Genomic DNA, 22,997 nt, shown 5'->3' on the forward strand with positions numbered 1-22,997 from the left:
TCAGCATATGCACCACTATTGTGTGTGCTCAAAGATGATCCGTAGTCTGTAAGGCTAAGATTTCTTTATTCAGATAAACACCAGCCCAAACACAAGCCAGAGCGTGCCCAGAAGCCTCAAGCTAGCATGGCCAGAGAGAAGGCAGCCTCTTAAGAATTCTCTCTGCATCATCTTCCACCTCCCCTGACCACGCCCTCGTGGGCACGGCCAGGCACACCTGTAGGGGCTACTAGGGAGGCGGGGCTACAGTGTCTCCCTACACACCACTGTCCATCCTGCTCTTCCTTATTCTACTGTTTCCTTCACCATCACTTAGAAACAAGTGTGCAGGAGGCCAGGACAAGGTTCCCTGGCCAATAATATTTTCATGCCACTAATTTGACTTTTTTCATCATTTATATCACACATTCTATTACCCACTTTATGACACAAGTCTTTATATCATTAGTTTACTGCCAACATGCCATTATCTTTTCATTAAGGAGAAAGACATGCAAGGAGAAAAAAACTGTGATTAACGCTTCAGCATGAGTAAGAAGTCACTGTGAATATAATGAATGAAACTATTTTTAAATCTCTTCTGTAGTAAAATATCATGTTAATTAACACTTAGCAGACTGGAGCTAAGCAAATTTTAATTATAAAAAAAAAACCCCTACACATTCTCCATATTCTAACACAGAACCAAATGAACAAAAACTGTTCGGCAGCACCCTCTAGCATATGTAATCTTAGACAAGCAAACTAGGAAGCAAATCCCATTCTCTCTTTAAAACATGTTATTTTTCCATGTCTAATTAAGTGGGCAATTCTGGACATTTTTCTCAGTCATGTCAGAGATAGCTATCAGAGGAGATTGCATAACCTATCAAAATTACTTCTTGTTAAAGTATTTTCAAAATGGTATTACTGTCACTCTTGGTATCCTGTATGCCTTGCTTCTGCTTTAGTTGATTGACTTAGGGAGTGTTTGCTTTCTTGCTTGATTGTTTGCTTGTTTGTTTGCTTGCTTGCTGTTTTTACCTTGGTCATTCATTTTAGGAAAGAGAAGTAACAGTGATGGGAAAGATTCCTAGAGTAGGCTAAGGAGAGCTTCATATGTAACTGTCTTTGGAGAATGCCCAGGATATGGTCTCTGGAGCCACCATCTCTGGGTGTTGTGATCTTGGGGAAGCCCTTCGTTACTGTGCAGCAGGCTGTGCCCCTCCGTGAAATGGGTAAAAGTACCCATGTAAATGTTGTTGAGCAGCTGAAAGCTAATGGTCACCGAGGAAACACTCAGTGTCAGTCATGGGTCATTGTTATCTTCCCTCCACCAGGAACAAGCACATGGATGTGAGCAGCAGCAGTTGAGGCTTTGATTTCCAACTAGGACTTCTTTGGGCAAGTTCTTGGAACTCAGTTTCCTCATCTCTAAATGGGGTAATAACAACTGCAGGGTACAGTTGTAGAAATAGAAAACTCATGCAAAGTGCCTAGACGACAGTAGGAAAAGGTCGAGCAAGCAGAACACAGCTGTTGGGCTTTTCAGAACAACACCAACAGCAGTGTCAGTGTTCTGTAAACTGGATGAGGGGATGGACACTGACTCAGCAAACCCAGGAAAGCCAGTCAAACCCTACAGATGACAAAAGGTCCAGGATTTACTAACACCAGATATATCTAGATACCAAAAGGAAGATGGGCTAAAACTAAGAGGGTTGATTGGGATTCTTTTTTTTTTTTTTTTGTATTTTTTTATTAGTTCAAACTAGGAACAAGTTTGTTTCACATGTCAATCCCTTCTCCCTCTTTCCCCTTCCCCCTCTCCGGATCTACCCCCACCCCATCCACCCTCCACTCCCCAGGCAGGGTGGGGCCCTCGACGGGGGCTCCCCAAAGTCGACCACATCATCCTGGGCTGGGTCTAGGCCCTCCCCCATGTGTCCAGGCCTAAAGTGCATCCCTTCACGTGGGATGGGCTCTCAAAGTCCCTTCTTACACCAGAAAAAAAATACTAATCCACTGCCAGGGGCCCCCTAGAGTTAGGAGGCCTCCTAATTGGCATCCATGTTCAGGGGTCTGGATCCGTCCTGTACTGGCCTCCCAGACAGCAGTCTGGGGTCCATGTGCTCCCCCTTGTTCAAGCCAACTGTTCCTGTGGGTTTCACCACCCTAGTACCGACCACTTTGATCTTCATTCCTCCCTCTCTGCAACTAAGTTCCAGAATTCAGTTCAGTCTATATCTGTGGGTGTCTGCCTCTGCTTCCATCAGCCACTGGATGAGGACTCTAGGATAGCATAAAAAGTAGTCATCAGTCTCATTATAGGGGAAGGGCATTTAAGTGATCCTCTCCACCATTGCCTAGATTGTCAGTTTGTGTCATCCTTGTAGATATCTGGAAATCTCCCTAGTGCCAGATCTCTCCTCCAACCTATAATGGCTTCCTCTAATATGGTATCTCTCATCCTGCTCTCCTCTATTCTTCCCCCAACTCAATATTTCTGCTCCTCCATTTCCTCTTCTTCTCTCCTCTCCTCTCCTCTCCTCTCCTCTCCTCTCCTCTCCTCTTCTCTTCCTCTCATTCTGGCAGCTCCCTCTCCCTTACCCTCATTCTCCCAATTAGCTCAGGAGTTCCTGCCCCTTCCCATTCCTGGGTTTCATGCATTTTTCCCTTAGAGTCCTTCTTGTTTCCCAGTTTCTTTGGTGAAGAGAATTGTAGGCTGGTAATCCTTTCTCTATGTCTAAAATTCATATATGAGTGAGTATATACCATGTTTGTCTTTTTGTGTCTGGGTTACCTCACTCAGGATGGTTTCTTCTAGTTCCATCTATTTGTCTGTGAATTTCAAGATTCCATTGTTTTTTTCTGCTGAGTAGAACTCTATTGTATAAATATATCATATTTTCTCTATCCATTCTTCAGTTGAGGGACATCTAGGTTGCTTCCAGGTTCTGGCTATTACAAACAATGCTGCTGTGAATATGGTTGAACATATGTCCTTGTTGTATGGACATGCAGTATTTGGGTATATTCCCAAAAGAGGAATTGCTGGATCTTGAGGTAGACTGATTCCCATTTTTCTGAGCAACCACCATAGTGATTTCCAAAGTGGTCTTAAAAGTTTGCACTCCCACTAGCAATGGAGGAGTGTTCCTTTTTCTCCACATTCTCTCCAGCATAGATTGTCATTGGTGTTTTTGATTTTAGCCATTCTGGCAGGTGTAAAATGGTATTTCAGAGTTGTTTTAAGTTGCATTTCTCTGATGGCCAAGGATTTTGAGCACTTTCTTAAGTGTCTTTCAGCCATTTCAGATTTCTCTGTTGAGAATTCTCTATTTAGTTCTGCACCCCACTTTTTAATTTCATTGTTTGGTGTTTTGATGGCTAGCTTCTTGAGTTCACTGTATATTTTTGGAAATCAGCCCTCTGTCAGATGTGGGGTTGGTGGAGATCTTTTCCCATTCTGTGGGCTGTCATTTTGTCTGACTGACTGTTTCCTTTGTCTTATAGAAGCATCTCAGTTTCAGGAGGTCCCATTTATTAATTGCAGATCTCAATGTCTGTGCTACTGGTGTAATGTTCAGGAAGTGATCTCCTGTGCCAATTCGTTTAAGGGTTTCTCCCAATTTCTCTTCTAGAAGATTCAGTGTGGCTGGATTTATGTTGAGATCTTTGATCCATTTGCACTTAAGTTTTGTGCATGGTGACAGACATGGATCTATCTGCAATCGTCTGCCTGTCCGAATCCAGTTGTGCCAGCACCATTTGTTGAAGATGCTATCTTTCTTCCATTGTATAGATTTAGCATCTTTGTCAAAAATAAGGTGTTCACAGGTGTATGGGTTAATATCAGGGTTTTCAATTCGATTCCATTGGTCTACCTGTCTATTTTGTGCCAATACCAAGCTGTTTTCAGAACTGTGGTTCTACAATAGAGCTTGAAGTCAAGGATGATGATGGCTCCAGAAGATCCTTTATTGTACAGAGTTGTTTTGGCTATCCTGAGTTTTTTGGTTTTCCATATAAAGTTGTGTATTGTTCTTTCAAGGTCTGTGAAGAACTATGTTGGGATTTTGATGGGGATTGTGTTGACTCTGTAGATTACTTTTGGCAGGATTGCCATTTTTACTATGTTGATTCTACCTATCCAAGAGCATGGGAGATCTTTCCATTTTCTGGTATCTTCTTTAATTTCTTTCTTTAAAGACTCAAAGTTCTTACTTCACAGGTCTTTCACTTTTTTGGTTAGTGTTACCCCAAAATATTTTATGTTGCTTGTGGATATTATGAAGGGTGATGTTTCTCTGATTTCGTTCTCATTGCATTTATCATTTGTATAAAGTAGGGCTACTGATTTTTTTTTAGTTAATTTTGTATCCTGCTACTTTGCTTAAAGTGTTTATCAGCTCTAGGAGCTCCCTGGTAGAGTTTTTCAGGTCACTTATGTAGACTATCATGTCATCTGCAAATAGTGAAAGTTTGACTTCTTCATTTCCAATTTGTATCCCTTTGATCTCCTTTTCTTGTCTTACTGCTCTAGCTAGCACTTCAAGTACAATATTGAAGAGATAAGGAGAGAGTGGACAGCCTTGTCTTGTTCCTGATTTTAGAGGAAACGCTTTGAGTTTCTCTCCATTTAGTTTGATGTTGGCTATTAGTTTGGTGTATATTGCGTTTATCATGTTTAGATATGTTCCTGTTATTCCTGTTCTCTCCAAGATCTTTATGATGAAGGGATGTTGGATTTTGTCAAAGGCTTTTTCAGCATCTAGTGAGATGATCGTGTGGTTTTTCTTTTTCAGTTTGTTTATATGGTGGATTACATTGATGGATTTTCGTATGTTGAACCATCCTTGCATCCCTGGGATGAAGCCTACTTGATCATAGTGGATGATTTTTCTGATGTGTTCATAGATTCGATATGCCAATATTTTGTTGAGTATTTTTGCATCGATGTTCATGAGTGATATTGGTCTGTAGTTCTCTTTTTGAGCTGTATCTTTGTGTGGCTTGGGTATCAAAGTGATTGTAGCCTCGTAAAAAGAGTTCGGCAATGTCCCTTCAGCTTCCATTGTGTGAACAATTTGAGGAGTACTGGTATTAGCTCTTGTTTGAATTTCTGGTAGAATTCTGCAATGAAGCCATCTGGCCCTGGGCTTCTTTTGGTGGGGAGGCTTTTGATAACGGCTTCAATTTCATTAGGGGTTATAGGTCGATTTAAACTGCTTATCTGTTCTTGGTTTAATTTTGGTAAATGATATCTATCCAGAAAATTGTCCATTTCCTTTAGATTTTCGAATTTTGTGGAGTACAGGTTTTCAAAGTATGACCAGATAATTCTCTGGATTTCCTCAGTGTCAGTTGTTATATCATCCTTTTTGTTTCTGATTTTGTTAATTAGCGTGCTCTCTTTCTCTGCCTTTTGGTTAGTTTGGATAGAGGTTTGTCTATCTTGTTGATCTTCTCAAAGAACCAACTCTTTGTTTCATTGATTCTTTGTACTGTTTTCCTAGTTTCTACTTTATTGATTTCAGCCCTCAGTTTGATTATTTCTTGGTGTCTACTCCTCTGTGGTGAGTTTGCTTCTTTTTGCTCTAAAGCTTTCAGTTGTTCTATCAATTCTCTAGTGTGACTTTTCTCCAGTTTCTTCATGTGGGCAGTTAGTGCTATGAACTTTCCTCTTAGCACTGCTTTCAGAGTGTCCCATAAGTTTGGGTATGTTGTGTCTACATTCTCATTAAATTCTAGGAAGTCTTTAATTTCTTTTTTTTTATTTCTTCCTCAACCCAGCAATGGTGCCATTGAGTGTTATTCAATTTCCACGAATTTGTAGGTTTCCTGAAATTTGTATTGCTGTTGAATTCTAATCTTAAAGCATGGTGATCTGATAAGATATAGGGGGTTATTTCAATTCTTTTGTATCTGTGGAGGTTTGCTTTGTTGCCAACTATGTGGTCAATTTTAGAGAAGGTTCCATGTGGTGCTGAGAAGAGGTATATTCTTTTGTGTTTGGATGGAATGTTCTATAGATAACTGTTAAACCAGTTGGGACATAACTTCTGTTAGATCCTTTGTTTCTTTAAGTTTCTGTCTGGTGGTCCTGTCTAGTGTGGAAAGCAGGGTGTTGAAATCCCCTACTATAATTGTGTGTGGTTTGAGCTTCAGTAATGTTTCTTTTACAAATGTGGGTGCCAGCCTACAATCCACCCTGCCAGAGAAGCTAGTAAACAAGGAGGACCCTAAGAGAGACATACATGGTCCCCTGGAGAAGGGGAAAGGGTCAAGATCCCCTGAGTAAATTGAGAGCAAGGGAAGAGGGGGGAGGGAACTAGGAGAATGAGAAGGGAAGAAGAGGAGATCATGAGGGAACAGAAAGGTTGAGTCAAGGGAAGAAGAAAGGATATGTGATAGGTAGGGTTTTAGTTGGGGGTGGTAGGGAAGGAAGGGTGGGCTCAGGCAGAAGGGAGCACGGGTTGATGGGGGAAGTTGTGGGTGCAGAGCAGCATCCAGACTCACCTGACACTTGCTGGACTACCGCAGGACTGAGATTCTATTTTTAAAAGCCATTTGGAAATGAGGAGATGGCTCAGTGAGGAAAGCACTTGCCATGGCAGCACGAGGACTTAGTTCAGATCCCCAGCATCCATGGAAAAGCTGGCATGCCCCTTAATCCCAGCTCTGGACAAGAGGATTCTGCCCGCCCCTGGAGCTCCAGGCTCAAGGGACTGAGAGACCCTGTCTCAGAGTATATGAGGAATATGCCCTCTGGCCTCCATGCTCACCCCAACCCAACACTCATCCACACTCACCAACACACACAAACATATTAAATCCCAGGTCACCATACTCATTTTCTGCAGGCAAGCACTCTAAGGGAAGGATATCAAACTAAAATCACAGCTCATATGGAGAAGTCTACATTCTTAGTGCCAACACCTTTGTTGTTGTTAGGCCCCATTTGATGCCCGGAATGCTAGTAAAAAGCTATAGATTCTCCCAGTGGATGAGATCAGACGATGAGCCTTCTCACATACCTCTTCTCTGTACCAGGCAAACACACTGAGCCAAAATTCATGTACTCTATCCAGACATCCATTACCACAGTGTCCAACCAAAGGCTGGGAATTATTGTCAGGCAGCAGCTCTGTCCCAGAGGAGATCTCAAGGCTCTCAAGGCTCCTCTGTGGACTTCCTTTCAACACTGGTTCATGTCCAGGCAAGCTGTGTCCTGTGCTACCTCCATCAGATGCTTTTAATTTCTGTTGCCTCTCTCTAGAAAATTGCATGGGGTTTCCTTTCATAAAGAGGTCAGGCATTGGAGTCATACACAGACCTGGTACCATGTTTCTCTCACATTGTTTCTCCCAACGTTAGTTGCTCCAAGTTCTCAAAGTCCAAAGTTCTCAAAGGTGTAAGATTGCACTTTGCCAGTGCCTTGCATTTCAGCCTTTATGGAATGTGTAGGTTTTTCCAGCACAGCCGGGCTTGGAAGTCACTATTGTTCAGTGGAGCATGTGGTGCATAAGTGATCCTTTGAGATGACACTGTGTAAACACAGGAGTAAGTGCTTTAACAGATCTATGTACATAGTATGTTTTTTATTTAACATTGGTTTTGAAATATAAAAAAATGCATTTAATAGATTTGATCAAAAACTTTAAAATGTGTTTTTTAATCTTGTACTTTAAAATTATGTAGGATAATATATCTATAGCATGAGATTTGTCATTTTGACATTTTGAATTCTTTTATTCTCTGATGGTAGTATATATATTGTATATATACATATATATACACATATATATAATGAATTTCAGTTTTTCACTCCTTTTACCCTCTCTCACACCCCTCCTACTTTCTTGCAGTGTGTGTGTCCATCCATCCTGCCAAGTTTAGGCTTGCTTCCAAGAACATTTTCAAAGTGTTATTTACTAGCATGGGCTACTTGTCAATGACTAACCCACTGAAGAAAATAACACACCTTTTCCAGCAGCCAGTAGCCCCTCAAGAAGGGTGAACCCTGCTCATTTGATTATTTTTTAAGTATATAGTACACTAGTACATTATATCAAACTCACTGCATGACCAGCATCCTCTCCAGGACTTTTTTCATCTTGCAGAGCTCCAACTCTGTTCCCATGAGTCACTCACTTCCCGTTCTTCCCAGCCTCTGGCCACCCCCATTCTACCTCTCCTGGATGCTGTGAGTTTTATAGCTCTTATACAAATGATTATTGTTATAAATGAATGAATAACAACTGACATTTGTTACCATTATGATCCAAAGATTTATGGTGAACATACTTCACAGGTATTTACAGTAAAGTTAAGCTCTTTTTCCATCTCTGAAATAACTTCAAACATGTTTTTAAGGAGGAAAATCTACCATGAACTTCTTATAACCCAGCTTGAAAGTGATGATGTCATGACTTTTGGTAAATGCTGTTTCTTGCTGGCTTTTCTTTTCCCCCTGTCCTCCTTAGTCATCAATTCAGTCAAGGCTGCAATAAAGATACCAACCCTTGTGTCTCTCTTCTAAGGTTCATTCTTAAGATCCCCCCAGCCTTTTCTTTTGTCCAACTTTATTTTGAGTGGAATTGTTGTCACTGAACAGTGTAGCAAACAAGAAAGACAAATTTTCATTTTTATTCATTCAGCAAACACTTACTGAGTGACTACCACTGTTGTCTACTATGTGGTTTGGATATGGGCTGTCTGTCTCCCAGAGGCTGACGTTTTGAAAGCCTGGCTTCCAACTGGCAGATCCAGTCATTGAGAGGTGACTGGATCATCACGACCCTGGGCTAATCAATCAGTGGATTCGTCTGCAGATGGATTCTAGTTTTATGGTGTGAATGGAAGGTAGTGGGTAATGGGAACTGATGGAAGGAAGTAGCGAGTAGGAGTGTGTCTTTGAACGGTACCCCTTCCTGCCTGTCTGCTTTTTGGCTCCTGCAAGATAAGCAGCTTTCCTCTGTCGTAAATTCCAGCTGTTGTGATGTTCTATTTCACCTTGGGCCTAAAGCAATGAATTCAGCTGACCTTGTTCTAAACGTTCTGAGACTATGGACCAAAACAGATCTCTCCTCTTTAAGGTCTTTCCTCCAGATATCTGTCACAGCAGCAGAAGTCTAGCACATCTGCATATATACAGCTGGGATATTATTGCTAGTTTTAAAGGACTTGTGTTTTATTAGGGGCAGACATTTAACCCAGGCCATAAGAAGAGACAGATGTATAAACTTAACGTAATGGCTGTCCACCAAGACAATAACAGAGGTAGGGGCTCTGCCCAGGAGTGTGACATTGTCATTTTGGTGTGTTCCTTACGTTTTCTCATAGCATAGAGCATTGGACTAGACTACTGTGTCTAGCTTCTGCAGTAACTGCTCACAATCTCTGGAGGTTGTGGAACCATTGGGTGATTTCTGAAGCAGAATAGTGGGTTCTTATTTGCATAAGAATAGGCAGTTCCCATTATCAAGTCTTTCATTTCCTCTTGACCACATAGATGATGCTTGAGAGAAACATTACCACATACACTTCACCCTGGTGACTCTAGAACACCAACCTAGGTGGCTAGAGCAAAGAAATCTTATAGATGAAATAATGCCTGTTTATAACAAGAGCTGACGAAACAGCTTAGAGGAACAAGGAAGGCATTGATTATAATGTCAGTCAATTTATATGCTGTAGTAGGCTAACACAACCCCTAGATATTTAGGAACTAGCTCTAATATACTCCAGGGTAGATGTATAATTTATATGTTAATTGATTGTCACAAGCTATGCTTTTGAAATGTTTTAATTGAATGTCTTTGGGGAGGGCCTGCTCTTACAGTGAACCCTGGTCCCCATTCCTTGTTAGTTTCTCAGGCCCCAGTGATCCCTGCATGTTCTGGGCCTTGACTTATTTTGGCTTAGAAAGGCAGTTACAGATTGTGAGCAGTGGCATAGGGATGACACCAGTGCTCAGACTGTGTCTTTAAAAATGTGCCTTCCACCCAGACATTGGTCTCATCTTAAGGTATTAGGACATAAAAGAAAGCTTTGTAAATGAGTAGACTCCTCTTTCCCACATCCTCTTTGATTTATGTAGTGTTGGCTTTTTAAATAATGCAAAGTTGTATTGAAAGAGATGTCCATTTGGGGCCACTCTTTCACCTGGGATTGCAATTATCGTATAATCTCCATTTCTTTAATGGTCTCCTCCTTATTCTCACCGTATGTGGTTGTTGTCAGAATTAACTGATACATATTAAGTAAACAATAATAGCAGTAAGAATAATGACTGACATTTACTGAGCGAATACCACTGGGGCCTCTGATTGGAGTTTATCTGTATCTAAATCAATTACTGGCTAATGTGGTGTCTAACAAGGGAAAGCTGCCATCAATGCTAGCTTTTATTTTTATTCTTGTTACTACCTTTATAATTGTGAGAAACTTTCAATAATGCACAATCAGTGTCTCCACTGTTGAATTTTCATGGGAACATCAGTTAACTATGCATGCTGTCATGTCAGAAGCAAATAAAGTATTATCTAGGAGTTTACCTTTTGTAGAATGAAATGAGAGAATAGGAGAGGGGAAAGTGAGAACATGCTTTAGGCACGAAGACCCCAACATACATGTTTTCTTTGGGAGCCCCCAGTACAAGTAACAGACAACAGACTGTGGACTTTCATGTCAGTATATCACAAAATGGCATAAAAGTTCTCCCACATGCCAATTAAATTTTATCATGAAACCTTGGATTTTATCAAAAGATATCCTTTCATCCCCCATTTATATGCTAAGTTCCTTTTACATTATAGTTTCTGTTTGGAAAAACTAGATGTCACCTGTCTTTGAGTCTCAGAGGAAAACGCACTCATTTATTTTGAACACAGTTTATGGGGATACAGCTTAAAAAACTGACAGACATGTCTGAGGTTCCTTCATAAAGCTTTTCCAGCAGGTCATGGTTTTTTATTTATTTTTTCCTAAAGGAAAAAATCTAATTTAGTAATGACTTTTGGTGTGTCTTCATAAACAGCCTTTCCAAGGGATCATGGGATGGTCTCCTGTAACACAGGCTGGACTGGAAGTTGAAATATAGTTAAGAATGGCCTTGAACTTCTGATCCTCCCGCCTTCCTGTCCTGAGTGCTGAGATTTAGGCATGAGCCACCGCACCTGGCATAAGCAGCTTTTTATCAATTACTTTGATAGTACAGAGAGTAGCAAACTGTGCCACACTGGTGGCTTAGCATTAAAAGGACAAAGTGCATCTTATTTCTCATATTTAAGGGGAGGATAATATGCCTAAAAATGAGATGAATTGAAAATGCTTGTGAAACTAAGTGATCGTAACCATCAACGTCAGAGGCACCGGAAAAGTTTAAATTATTTCATGAATTTTAGTATGGAAAATAGTATTTCAGATTAAGATGGGTTTTCCATATCATGTGACTGTAAACACGTGCGGATCCCTCTGAATTAATAAACTGTATTGAAATCTAGAGGTTCCAGTCACACCAAAGGATGGCATAGTTAGGCTTGCCAAGACATGCTCTGGAAAAACAAGCAAACTTATCTTCAGGTCCACATAGTTGATTGAAGCGCATAAGCCTGCACTTTAATTTTGTTTTATTTTTGCTTTTTACTCAAGTAGGAGAAAATTCTTGCTGAGTTCTAGAGATAAGGAATGAGGGAATCAGCAAAGTGACTAAGAAAACTGATTTTTTTTTTCTAATGCCGTGGGCAGTAGGAGGTGCAGCTTAATGAATCCATCCCTCGGGGGCCTCTCCAGGAGCAGCTGTGGTCTTGACTTACACTGCATAGGAGGACTTTAAGATGAGGCACTGTAAAGCAAAATTGGGATTTACGAAGTTAAGAAGGGATTTATTAAACAAGGGAAAATAAGTTGCTGTTTCTTTTTTAAGATTAAGATAAGGGTGCTGGGGAGACAGCTTGAGAGGTCAAATGCTTACAATGCGAGCATGAGAACCAAAGTTTGAGTCTCCAGAACCCAAGTAAACATACACGGTGGCGCACCTATAATCCCAGCACTTGGAAGGTAGAGACCAGGACTTCCTGGAGCAAGCTGGCTAGCCAGACTAGCCATATTGGTGAGATCTGGGCTCAAATGAGAGACCCTGCCTTACTAAATAAGGTAGAAAAATAATAAAGAACCTTGGGCTTCTAGCAGGAAGCATTTGCAAAAGAGGAAAGGAAAAGGATACATTAAGACTTAAGCACCAGCCCTGAGAGAGAAATGTGTCACCTGAACAGAGGCTAGAAGGTAGTACACACTTGAGGAAAATGTGGTTTTGGACAGAGAATGACATCATCGGGAGCATTGGGTAGGATTGTGGATGGCTTATTTATGGCCAGACTCTAATGGAGGAGAACAGTCATGGCTTTTAGGGAACAGTCCAAGAATGGTCAGGATTGCCCAAAACAGGGTAATTCTTATACAAGGTTTCTAAATATATCACAATCAAAGGCATGATGGGAACAGGCAGCTTAGCAAGGCTAAGGATATGAAGATGCCATTACAGGGAAGGACAGTAAGTCATCATCGAAGTCCGTCATGTTGGTAGCAGCTGTGATACACCCCTGAATCTCATTAACCATCGAACACTATTCACCTGGCCTGTTAGTTTTCCCTGTTTATCTAGCCTACCTCAGCTGGACCTAGAGGGCATACAGCAAGAATGAAGAGAGCAGTGTGATCTGATGTTCCGAAGCCTTTTCTCAGGGGCTGGCTTAGTAGGCCTCGGCTAGGGATGCTAATGAGAGAGTCTCCCAACACCAACACTCAGTTAGGTGGGACAAGAGAGCACCAGATATGGTAGACTTCTCCTCCATGACAGGCTACCATGCCATGCTTCACAGACCCATCACTGCACCCCTCCTCTGTAAACGCCTACTTAAGACTTAAGGGGATGTACACCAAATTTCGGAGTGATTGTAGAAAAAGGCAATGTGAGAGCTTTGCTAAAAGACTGCTAGAAGCCTGTGCAACTAAAGTAATGAAGAAACTCGAGGCTAAGCATACCTTTTAAGCATGTCAAGGTCAATGCTATTTCTGGCTGCATGCGTCTCTAAAGGAAGAAAGAAGAAAGAGACATGCTTCACTTTATGGCCTAAGCACTGTAAATTTGAACCATGAAGAGCCTTTTCAGCCCAGACTGTAGCTACCACCAATCTTTACCTAAAGCCTTGGAGTACTTACATAATGGAACAATGCCAGATTTGATTATTGAGTACAGGACTGTATAGGAATCTAATGACAAACTCCATCCGCTCTGTGAAGCAATTACAGCACAGCAGACCTGACGTTTATATGGGCTGGAAGGGGAGAGTGCTATTAAAATAGGGACTTTTCATTTGCTTGGACTTCTGATGGGAAAAATGTGCAAAGTGGAAACTAAATTGAAAAGTAGCTAAATCTCTTTGTAGAAGTGCACATTTTTATGTTTTCTATATCTGTTAAAATCAACTTAAGAGTGGCTGGGAGAAAGGGAAATGAAAAAGAGAAACCTTTGTTTACCAGTCCAAAATTTAAATCTCTTAAACGCGAACACATACGCTCACTGTATGGTCTGTGTTGCATAGATTATCATTTTTAATAGTATATTTTTTACATAAGCATATACATATATGTCCTAATAGAAAAATTTGTAATACAAAGAGCCCATATGCCTATGAATAACGAATGTTGTGGTGGCCATTACATCCTCTTTTCCCAGGAAAGGCTGCTGTCCTGCTGTGACACCCACCACAGAAGTGGCTACCTGGGTCCTTCTCTGGATGATTTCAGTGTTTTCCTACTATTCTCGAGTAGGACCAGAAGGAAGAACTCTTGCCTTACTGTCCTACAGAGTAGGGAGAATTGAATTTGCAGCTGGCAGGATCATGAAATAAATTAAACCAAGATGATAACTAAAGACAGACAGACCAGCCGGGCGTTGGTGGTGCACGCCTTTAATCCCAGCACTCGGGAGACAGAGGCAGGCGAATCTCTGTGAGTTCGAGACCAGCCTGGTCTACAAAAGCTAGTTCCAGGACATCCTCCAAAGCCACAGAGAAACCCTGTCTCGAAAAACCAAAAAACAAACAAACAAAACAAAAGACAGACAGACGATGACAGACTTCACTACCTGCCTGAAAGTGGATGAGATCAGATCCGTTCCTTTTAGGTAAACCAGTACATTCCTCACTGGCTTGAAGGAAATCAAATGGCCACCCCTGTATCTGAAGAGTCGTCACTGATGGGGAGCTTTCTCAGGCACACTCTCAGCGTCTCCTGGCTCCACCCCTCCCCTCTGGTCTCTTCATTCACACCTCCCACTGGATGGATGGTCCCGGGAGAACTGAAATTTCTACTCATTCCACGATCTAGTATCCTCTCTACGATCAGGCTTACCCTGTACCATCCATTAAAAGACCACAGGATCACTGTGGCCCACTCCTCAGGAGACAGCCTGCCTCTGCTTCTCGTGCTCTACTGTGATGGTTTCCAGAACTCATGTCTGTGACTTCCCTGCTTAAAACTCTGCAGGATTCTCCATTGTGTCTAGAATAAAATCCACAATCTTTATTACTCTTCCAAGCCTGGAGGAATATGGCAGAAGTTCATTTCATATTTCCTTCCGTCTCACCCTGAATACCACACCAGCTATGAACAAGGATGACAGGATGCAGACTAGATAGTTGGATTCCTAAGACAATTGGTCTTATTGATGAGGACCACAGTGAATGGGATTCCCACCCCTATGTGTTCTGTTTTGTTTGATGGTTGGGAAGGAAAAGAAGCAATGGCGAAGCTGTGGTATGTCATCGTATGTGCTTTCCATTTCTTGAATGCACGAACTACAAATATTGTATCTAGATTGTAGTGTAGTTTACCAGTGCTAACCACCATGGTCACCTACCTAAGTGCCCTAGCCTGTTCTCAACTCTGAATGGCATGTTAATCCAGTTTAAAGTTTCAACAATGTATTTCTGTATTTCTATAAAAAGATTCACATTTTATAAATAATGCTATTGTGCATCAAACTGTTCAGAAAAGGAGAAATCTGCCATTAATGTTAGGTAGTACTATGATCGAGAATATGTGCACTTAGAAAAACTAGAAGTATACTACTTACTAGGGCCATCTAGAAATAATGCAGTTCTCCTAACAAATGTGTAGTAGTAAGATTGTGTTCTCTCTGTCTCTGTCTCTGTCTCTGTCTCCCTCTCTCCCTCCCTCCCTCTTTCCCCCCTCTTTCTATCTCTCTATCTCTACACACACACACACACACACACACACACACACACACACACACTTTTTTTAAAGACAAGGTCTCGCAGTATAGCCCTGGATGGCCTGGAACTCATGTTGTAGACCTGTCTGGTCTTAAGTTGTCTCTGCTTTTGACTTTTTATGTTCTGTAACATATGACCAAGTAAATATGATGATTTAACCTTTGCTGACCTCCAGCCATGGTAAGTTTGAAAGTTAGATTGATGTGGGGCCTCAGTTAGCTTGAGTATCTGATTTCTGCACCCTGTACCAGATAAGTAGTGTGTACTTGAACTAAACTTTCATTCCATTAAGCGCCTGATACCGGAAGGACCTTTCTCTAGCTAATAATAGCATCATGGCCAAGCATTGAATATAGTTCCAGAGCAGGTGACTCCCTGTGTATGCATGGCTTGAAAGACCTAGAGTAACATCCTTTTTAAATGTCCTTAACTTGTGATTGTCAGCAGGATTTGGTAACACTGTAGCTTTTATCTTTTAATTACCGAGACATAGTGACTTAATGACTTTGTTCTAAATTTGTTGATATACAATTAAATCTGTTCCGAGCTGTTTCCTGTGGCTATTTAACTTACAGAATTATTTTAAATGTTTCCAGTCTGCCTTACAAAGCAACTGCATGAAACGTGTTAGATGCTCTAAAGTTGACTTACCCTTTACATCATTGTGTAAAATGGGAAGCAGGACAGTCTTTTCACGTAAGGAGAAAGAGTTCCTAAAAAGCTGAGACTTCACATTTCAACCTTATCACCAGTAAATGACTTTAACAAAATACTAATAAATTTAGAAATCTTGGTACCTAAGTAATACTGAAGGGCATTTAGGCTTCATGTTATTGCTTCCCCACTGATCAGGTTTATTAGCTGTAGCTGGTGGAGTGGACATTCCCATACATAAACATGCACTCATTCTGGGGAAGTAAATGTGGTTCAGCTAATCACGGTCTTGCAGAAGACTGGCTATTTAAAAGAGATGGTGTCCTTTTTCATCTTAATATTATGTGAGAAATAAAAGCTTCAATGTCAAATGAAATGGTTTTCAAAGAGATTACATTCTATGAAATACATCCCTCTGAGGTGAAATGACTATTTTGTATCTGAATATGTTCCTATTTTTCAAATGTTCGTGTGTGCCCTAAAATTTCTTGATTATAAGATTTAGCAAAGTGTTTTTTTTTTTCCCTAGTTTCCACGAAGTGAAATGAAGTGGTTTCTGAAATGAAGTGGTTCAGATATAGAGACAGACAGACAGACAGAGGTGGGGCAAGCCTGTAGGTCAAATCCTTTGGGCTTTATTATTCAGTGTCATTTCCCCGTACAGGACACTGTGGCAGTCCCAGGAGCTATTGCTATACTTAGACCTTTGGTATTTCTAAGTAAGAAAGAACTCTCTGCTGCCGGGCAGGAGAGAACATGAGGGTTCCTCTCTGTGATTTAAACCCAACTAGAAAAGAGACCATCACAGAGACTGCTGTCAGTCCAGGTGAGATAAATGAGACAAAGAGGTGATGGAGAAAAGATGTCCTGTCCTTCTGCACCCCTGCCCAGAGCAGGGGGCCTTCTGTCAGCATTCTGAGCAGGCGCTCCTCTTCCAGCATCTTGAAGGTGAGCTTAGAATGTCTTAAGAAAGCCATTGGCTCTTCTGGGTATTTCCTCTTTTTCTCCTCCCCTCTGAGAGTTGCCAAGGTAGTAGGGAGTTCTTGGCAGCAGCAATAATACAGTTGTTTCGGCTGTCTTCAGCAACTGAGAAGAGAATGATAAGTTTACTCTGACATGACAAACCTGCTCTGTTCCTAAAGAAAGAAATTGTTCCCAGCCAAGGAAAACTCAGTTATTTAAATAAGCTCATTACTACCTGACAGCAGTTTGCAAGCATTTTTGTAAAATGGATGTTTCTTCCAGCCGATGGTGCCATTGAGCATAAGAGTTAAAGGGGTGCCTGCCCTGGCATGTCTCTGCGATGACCCTGAGGTGTTGTCTGCACAGAACCCCAGGAACTGCTCTGTGAGGGCTAATGGGAAAATCCACATATGGAGGCATCTTTTCTCTGAAATGAAGTGCTCAGATCTATAAAGAATCACTTTTTCTTTATAGATCACTGAGGAGTTCTTTTTCAGTTTACAGCTTCCTTAGGCTGCAGAGACTCTCTATTCAGGACACCCTGAATAGAGAGTGGTTCAAGAGTCTGTGTTCTAGCAAGTCCCCCGCCCCCAGAAGGTTCAGATAGGTGTGGGGAGAAGCTCGGCCCACATTGCCCCAGATCATTTGGATAGGATAGTCATATAAAGGTGCCATAGCATCGAAACGGTTTTGTCTTTAAGGAAAGCAGCATCCCAATGGTCTCTTCCTCCTCCCAGTATCATTGCTGGAACAGGTGTCTCGTAGCTCTCAAACCCCAGTCAGCTGCGACCCTGGGTCTCCACCACTCTCTCCAATCTCTTCCAGCCCTTTTTGTTTCCTGTCCCATCCCCTCTTTAACAAAAGGCAAATTACTTCAATCTCTTACCATCCCTGCAAACAAATCCTCAAGTACAAGTTAATGATGTTTACAAATAAATATAAATCTGGCTTTCTTTGATAGTTGTAGGCAGCTGGTAAATATGCCAGTTCTCTGTAATTAGCAAAAGACAAAGTATCCTGAGGGAATACATAGGAAAAAATAAGAACAAATCCTTAAAAGTCAAAATTCAATAATAAAGTTCCCAGTGAGATAACACTACACAGCCGCTGGCATAGCGGTAATTAAGAAACTGCCAAGTGTTGATTGTGGAATGTAGAGAACCTTGACCCATCATGTGTTGCAGATGAGAATGTAAAAACATGCAACCACTTTATAAAATAGTGGGTTAATGTTTTCAATAGGGAAACAAAACTTACTATAAAGCCCAACAGTTGCACTACCAGGAATCTTCCCCTAGAGAAATTAAGACATACTGGTACACAAAAGCTCATATGTGAAAGCTGATGCCATCATTCTTCATAATGGCCACAAACAGAAAACAATCTAAACTGTCCACTAAATGATGGCTAGGTGAGCAAAACATGCTATATTCATACACTGGAATGTTATTTTTAAATTAATATAAATGAAGTTCTAGTACGTGCTGTATGTGAACAAATCTCAAAAATATACTAAGTGAAAAATGCTGAAACAAAAAGCTACGCATTGTGTGATTGCATTTATATGATTCTGGAAAATGCAGATTTGTAGACACAACGGAACTATGATTGTCCAGATCTACAATCCGATTAACTACAATTGGTTTTAAGGAGACTTTGGGAGCAGAATAATGGAAGTGTTAAAACTGGACTGTGGTAATCGGTATACTCAAGTGCAGTTATATTAGGGAAGTTTTATGGAATGTGAATTTACCCCATGAGGCTATTAATTTTATTTACATAGTGTGCTTTTTTCTGTCTGAGACACAGGAACTGTAGTCAAAAGGTGGTCTGAACAATCCTTGAGTTCCCCAGGAAGGTGCCCCCACCAGGAGGAAATAGATGAAACTATCTGACCTTGGACTTTTACCCCCCAAATTGAGCGAAATAAGCCCTTTTTCTTTTTTTAACAAATTACCAAGTTTCCAGTATTTCATGATAGCAACAGAAAACAATGATACAGAAATCATCATATATGGGCCATGCCATCCTGACTCATAGTAGAACACTGATCTCCATTTTCACTTAAAAATGTCCTCAGTGAAGCATTGTAAAGTAAATTTCATTACATCTTGTGCTTGGAGGCATATCTTTTTGGCAGCCTTGAAATGCAGTAAGAGATGTACATAAAGCATTTCCTTTGCCTTCCCAAGGACGGTGTTTTCTCGAAGAAAAGCACTTTCGCAGTTGGTGGAGTCGTTAGCTGAATGAGTAGTTCTTTCTTTAATGGGTTAGCATAACTCTTTTAAAACAAAGATTCTGGATGCTCAAGCCTGGGAATTTGGTGCATTATTTCCTCAAAAATGAATGAAGATGTTTCAAGGAAAATAATTGACAGCAGTTTTTGGTGGGGTTTTTTTTGTTGTTGTTGTTTTTGTTTGTTTGTTTGTTTGTTTTTTGTTTTTGCTAGTGATAAAATTCAAGCCTTAACCAAAACCTGTCATGTTGGAAAGGTTTGCATCTGCCATTATGAACTTGACAACAGTCAAGCGATTCCTGGTGGTATAGGTGGAGATTTTAACAGCTGAATTCTTTTTTTTTTTTTTTTTTTTTTTTTTTTTATTAGTTCTAGTTAGGGAACAAGCTTGTTTCACATGTAAGTCCCTTCTCCCTCTCCCTCCCCTCACCCCCATCCCTCCTCCCACCCCCAGCCTACCCCCCACCCCATCCACCCACCACTCCCCAGGCAGGGTAGGGCCCTCAACGGGGGCTCTGCAAAGTCCACCAAATCTTCCTGTGCTGGTCCTGGGCCCTTCCCCATGTGTCCAGGGCCAGAGTGTAACCCTTCACGTGGGATGGGCTCTCAAAGTCCCTTCTTGCACTAGGGAAAAATACTAATCCACCACCAGAGGCTCCCTGGAGTGCAGAGGCCTCCTTACTGACATCCATGTTCAGGGGTCTGGATCAGTCCTGTACTGGCCTTCCCGACAGCATCTGGGGTCGATGTGCTCTCCCTTGTTCAGGCCAACTGTTCCTGTGGGTTTCTCCAACCTGGTACAGACCCCTTCGCTCTTCATTCCTCCCTCTCTTCAACTAAATTCCCGATTTCAGCTCAGTGTATATCTGTGGATGTCTGTCTCTTCTTCCATCAGCCACTGGGTGAGGGCTCTAGGATGGCATAAATAGAAGTCATCAATCTCATTTTAGGGGAAGGGCTTTTAGGTTATCCTCTCCACCATTGCCTGGATTGTCAGATCGTGTCATCCTTGTAGGTCTCTGGAGATCTCCCTGGTTCCAGATATCTTCTCGAACCTATAGTGGCTACCTCTGATATGGTATCTCTCATCCTGCTCTCTCTCCTCTATTATTCCCCCAACTCGATATTTCTGCTCCTCCATTTCCTCTCCTCTACTCCTCTTCTCTTGCTCTTATTGTAGCAGCTCCCTCCCCCCTACTCTCATGCTCCCAATTAGTTCAGAAGTTCATGCCACTTCCATTCCTGGGGATCATTTATCCCTTAGAGTCCTTCATGTTTCTTAGTTTCCTTGGTGAAGAGGATTATAGGCTGGTAATCCTTTGTTCTATGTCTAAAATTCATATATGAGTGAGTACATACCATGTTTGTCTTTTTGTGACTGGGTTACCTCACTCAGGATGGTTTCTTCTAGTTCCATCCATTTGCCTGCGAATTTCAAGATTCCATTACTTTTTTCTGCTGAGTAGTACTCCATTGTATAAAGGTACCACATTTTCTCAACAAGGACTTATGTTCAACCATGTTCATAGCAGCATTGTTTGTAATAGCCAGAACCTGGAAGCAACCTAGATGCCCCTCAACTGAAGAGTGGATTGAGAACAACTACATTCTTTTAAATAATATGCATGTAGTTTCAATTTTTGAAGAATATAAATAGAAGTGTTGGGTTCTAAATTTTGAGAACTGTGGCCTAGTAACTAACTGTGAACTCTGGAGTCGGGCTACCTGGATTAAAATCCTAATATCACCACTCATTACTTTTATACCTCAGTTAAGTTCTTCATCTCTCAATGTCTCAGTTTACTCATCTGACTAGACATGATGGTGTACACTGTAATCTAAATCCTCAGCATGATAAAGCTGAGGAAAGAGGCTTGAGACTTCAAACCCAACACTGTCTGAAGAAAGAAAGAAAAGGTAATAAAATAGTACCTAACTCAGATTTTGTGGGTGTGAAAATTAGTTAATGTATACAAATATTTATGAAAACTAAACAAGTCAACGTCTTACTTAATAAGTTGTTACTGTTGGTCTCGATGAATTGTAATTTGTAAACTAAATAGAGACATAAATGCATAGTAGAAAGTTTTGCCATTGAACCTCTGCCATTTTGGGGTTTGTTCTTAGCAAGTATGTATAATAGGTTTTTTAATGAAGATTTGAAGAGGTAATATAATTATGTAGGATAGTTTAATAAGAATATACATAGGTTACAGTTATATGACATTTCAGTTCCCTGCCTCTGTGATGTTAAAAATTATGATTTTGAGCTCTAGGAATTTGGAAGATTATGTGACCAGAGAGGATTGGCCCATCAAACCTTCCCACTTTCAGTGTTTAAGAAAACATACAGCTTCAAGAAGACAGTGATCAACTTGAGAGAAACCTATGTGTTCAACCCTGCCTGGAGGCTTCCCTTCAGCTGTTTTCTTCTCTAAGATGTATAGAGAAGCCAGTCGTTTTGCTGGCCCTGTTGGTGTGCTCTGCTGCTCTTTGCAGAACACCCTACATGATGCTCGAGGGCCTTGTCAGGCAGCACAACCCAGTAGAAACAGTGGACATTGGGCCTGGGCCACTGTAGTTCGTGCAGTAGTTTGCTAATTCTCCTGCCTGCTTTGTGAAAGGTCCAGTAACTGTCTGTCCTTCCATATCTACCCCAGCAGAGCAAGGATAGTATATATAGTCCATACTTCTTTTTAAATTTATTTAATTGTATCACTGGGGAGTGTGGCCAACACAGCATGCATGCAGAGAGAGCTTCTGGAGTTAGTCCTCTCCCTGCACCATGGGTTCTGAGGATGGAACTCAAGTCATCAGGCTTGTATAATGAGCACTTTCACTCACTGAGCCATCTTACCAGCCTGATTTATACTTCTTAAATGCTCATGAATACATTATTTCAGTATAAAGAAGGTAAGGTGGCCTGTAGGAGAATGGCAATTGTTTTCTTTTCCTAGATCATGAAATTACCATATTTTTAGAGTGCTAATATTATGCAGACCCTCTCGTGTTTGATGGTAAATAACAACCAGCCAGAGCATATAAAAGTTGTTCGAATTTCACTGACTCAAATGGTGTCAGCTCTCTTCAGAGAAGCAGGGACACAAAAGAGTCCATTTGGAGTCCATCTGTTTCATGTCATCCAGGCTACTCTGCAGGGAGTGAAGCAGGTAAGCTAGTCCACTGTGCTATTTAACTCTTAAATCGTGGTCTCTTCAATTTGGGCCACAATTCAAGTTTTTTAAGGATGAATAGCCTTCTATTAACGAGACTTAGCATACTCCTTCCTTCCACTTTAAGGGTATGTTTTTCAAGCGACACACAAAGCACTGTGTGTATGTCTCTGAAAGCAGGGGATGGTAGTCTTTGAGAGAGTAAACTTATTGATATGCCAGCACTTTAATACTTGAATATTTCCTTCCTGTGTGGCTGCTATCCTGGAAATACAAAATCTTGTCAAGCTGAGAACCAAAGACTTTTATTAATCCAGTAGAATCTAGTCCCAAAATTTACTGTGAAGTGAAAGTTAGTCATTTGTAGTCATGTCATTGTCCTTGTCCCAGGTAGGGCTTTATTCACACTCCATGTCTAAGCATCTACACTACAGCCAGTTCACCTGGACAGGCAGACAGTGCCTTCGATTGTCCTGATCCCTCTTTCTGACACTGGAACCTTTTGTCAATTCTCACACTAGCTGCATGCTGTTTTGTAAATACAGTGGTACCTGTCATAAAGCCAACTCATTTCATTACAGTACTTCCTGCTGTAGTCTGGCAGGTTCTGCCTGTATTGTGTAACATCTTTGCAAGGATCTTTGTCTTTGTGACCTATCCAGCTTTGAGAGAGGGGCTCCAACACAT

The 22,997-nt window shown here is 41.2% G+C and overlaps 1 protein-coding gene across 1 annotated transcript in view; it reads left to right on the forward strand.

Annotated features, from left to right (window-relative positions):
- Positions 1-22,997, forward strand: part of C5H1orf21 (chromosome 5 C1orf21 homolog) — a 210,434-nt gene that overhangs the window by 157,779 nt on the left and 29,658 nt on the right. The gene's annotated exons all lie outside the window — the stretch shown is intronic.

Source organism: Cricetulus griseus, chromosome 5 (assembly GCF_003668045.3).
Source record: "Cricetulus griseus strain 17A/GY chromosome 5, alternate assembly CriGri-PICRH-1.0, whole genome shotgun sequence".
Classification (NCBI taxonomy): domain Eukaryota; kingdom Metazoa; phylum Chordata; class Mammalia; order Rodentia; family Cricetidae; genus Cricetulus; species Cricetulus griseus.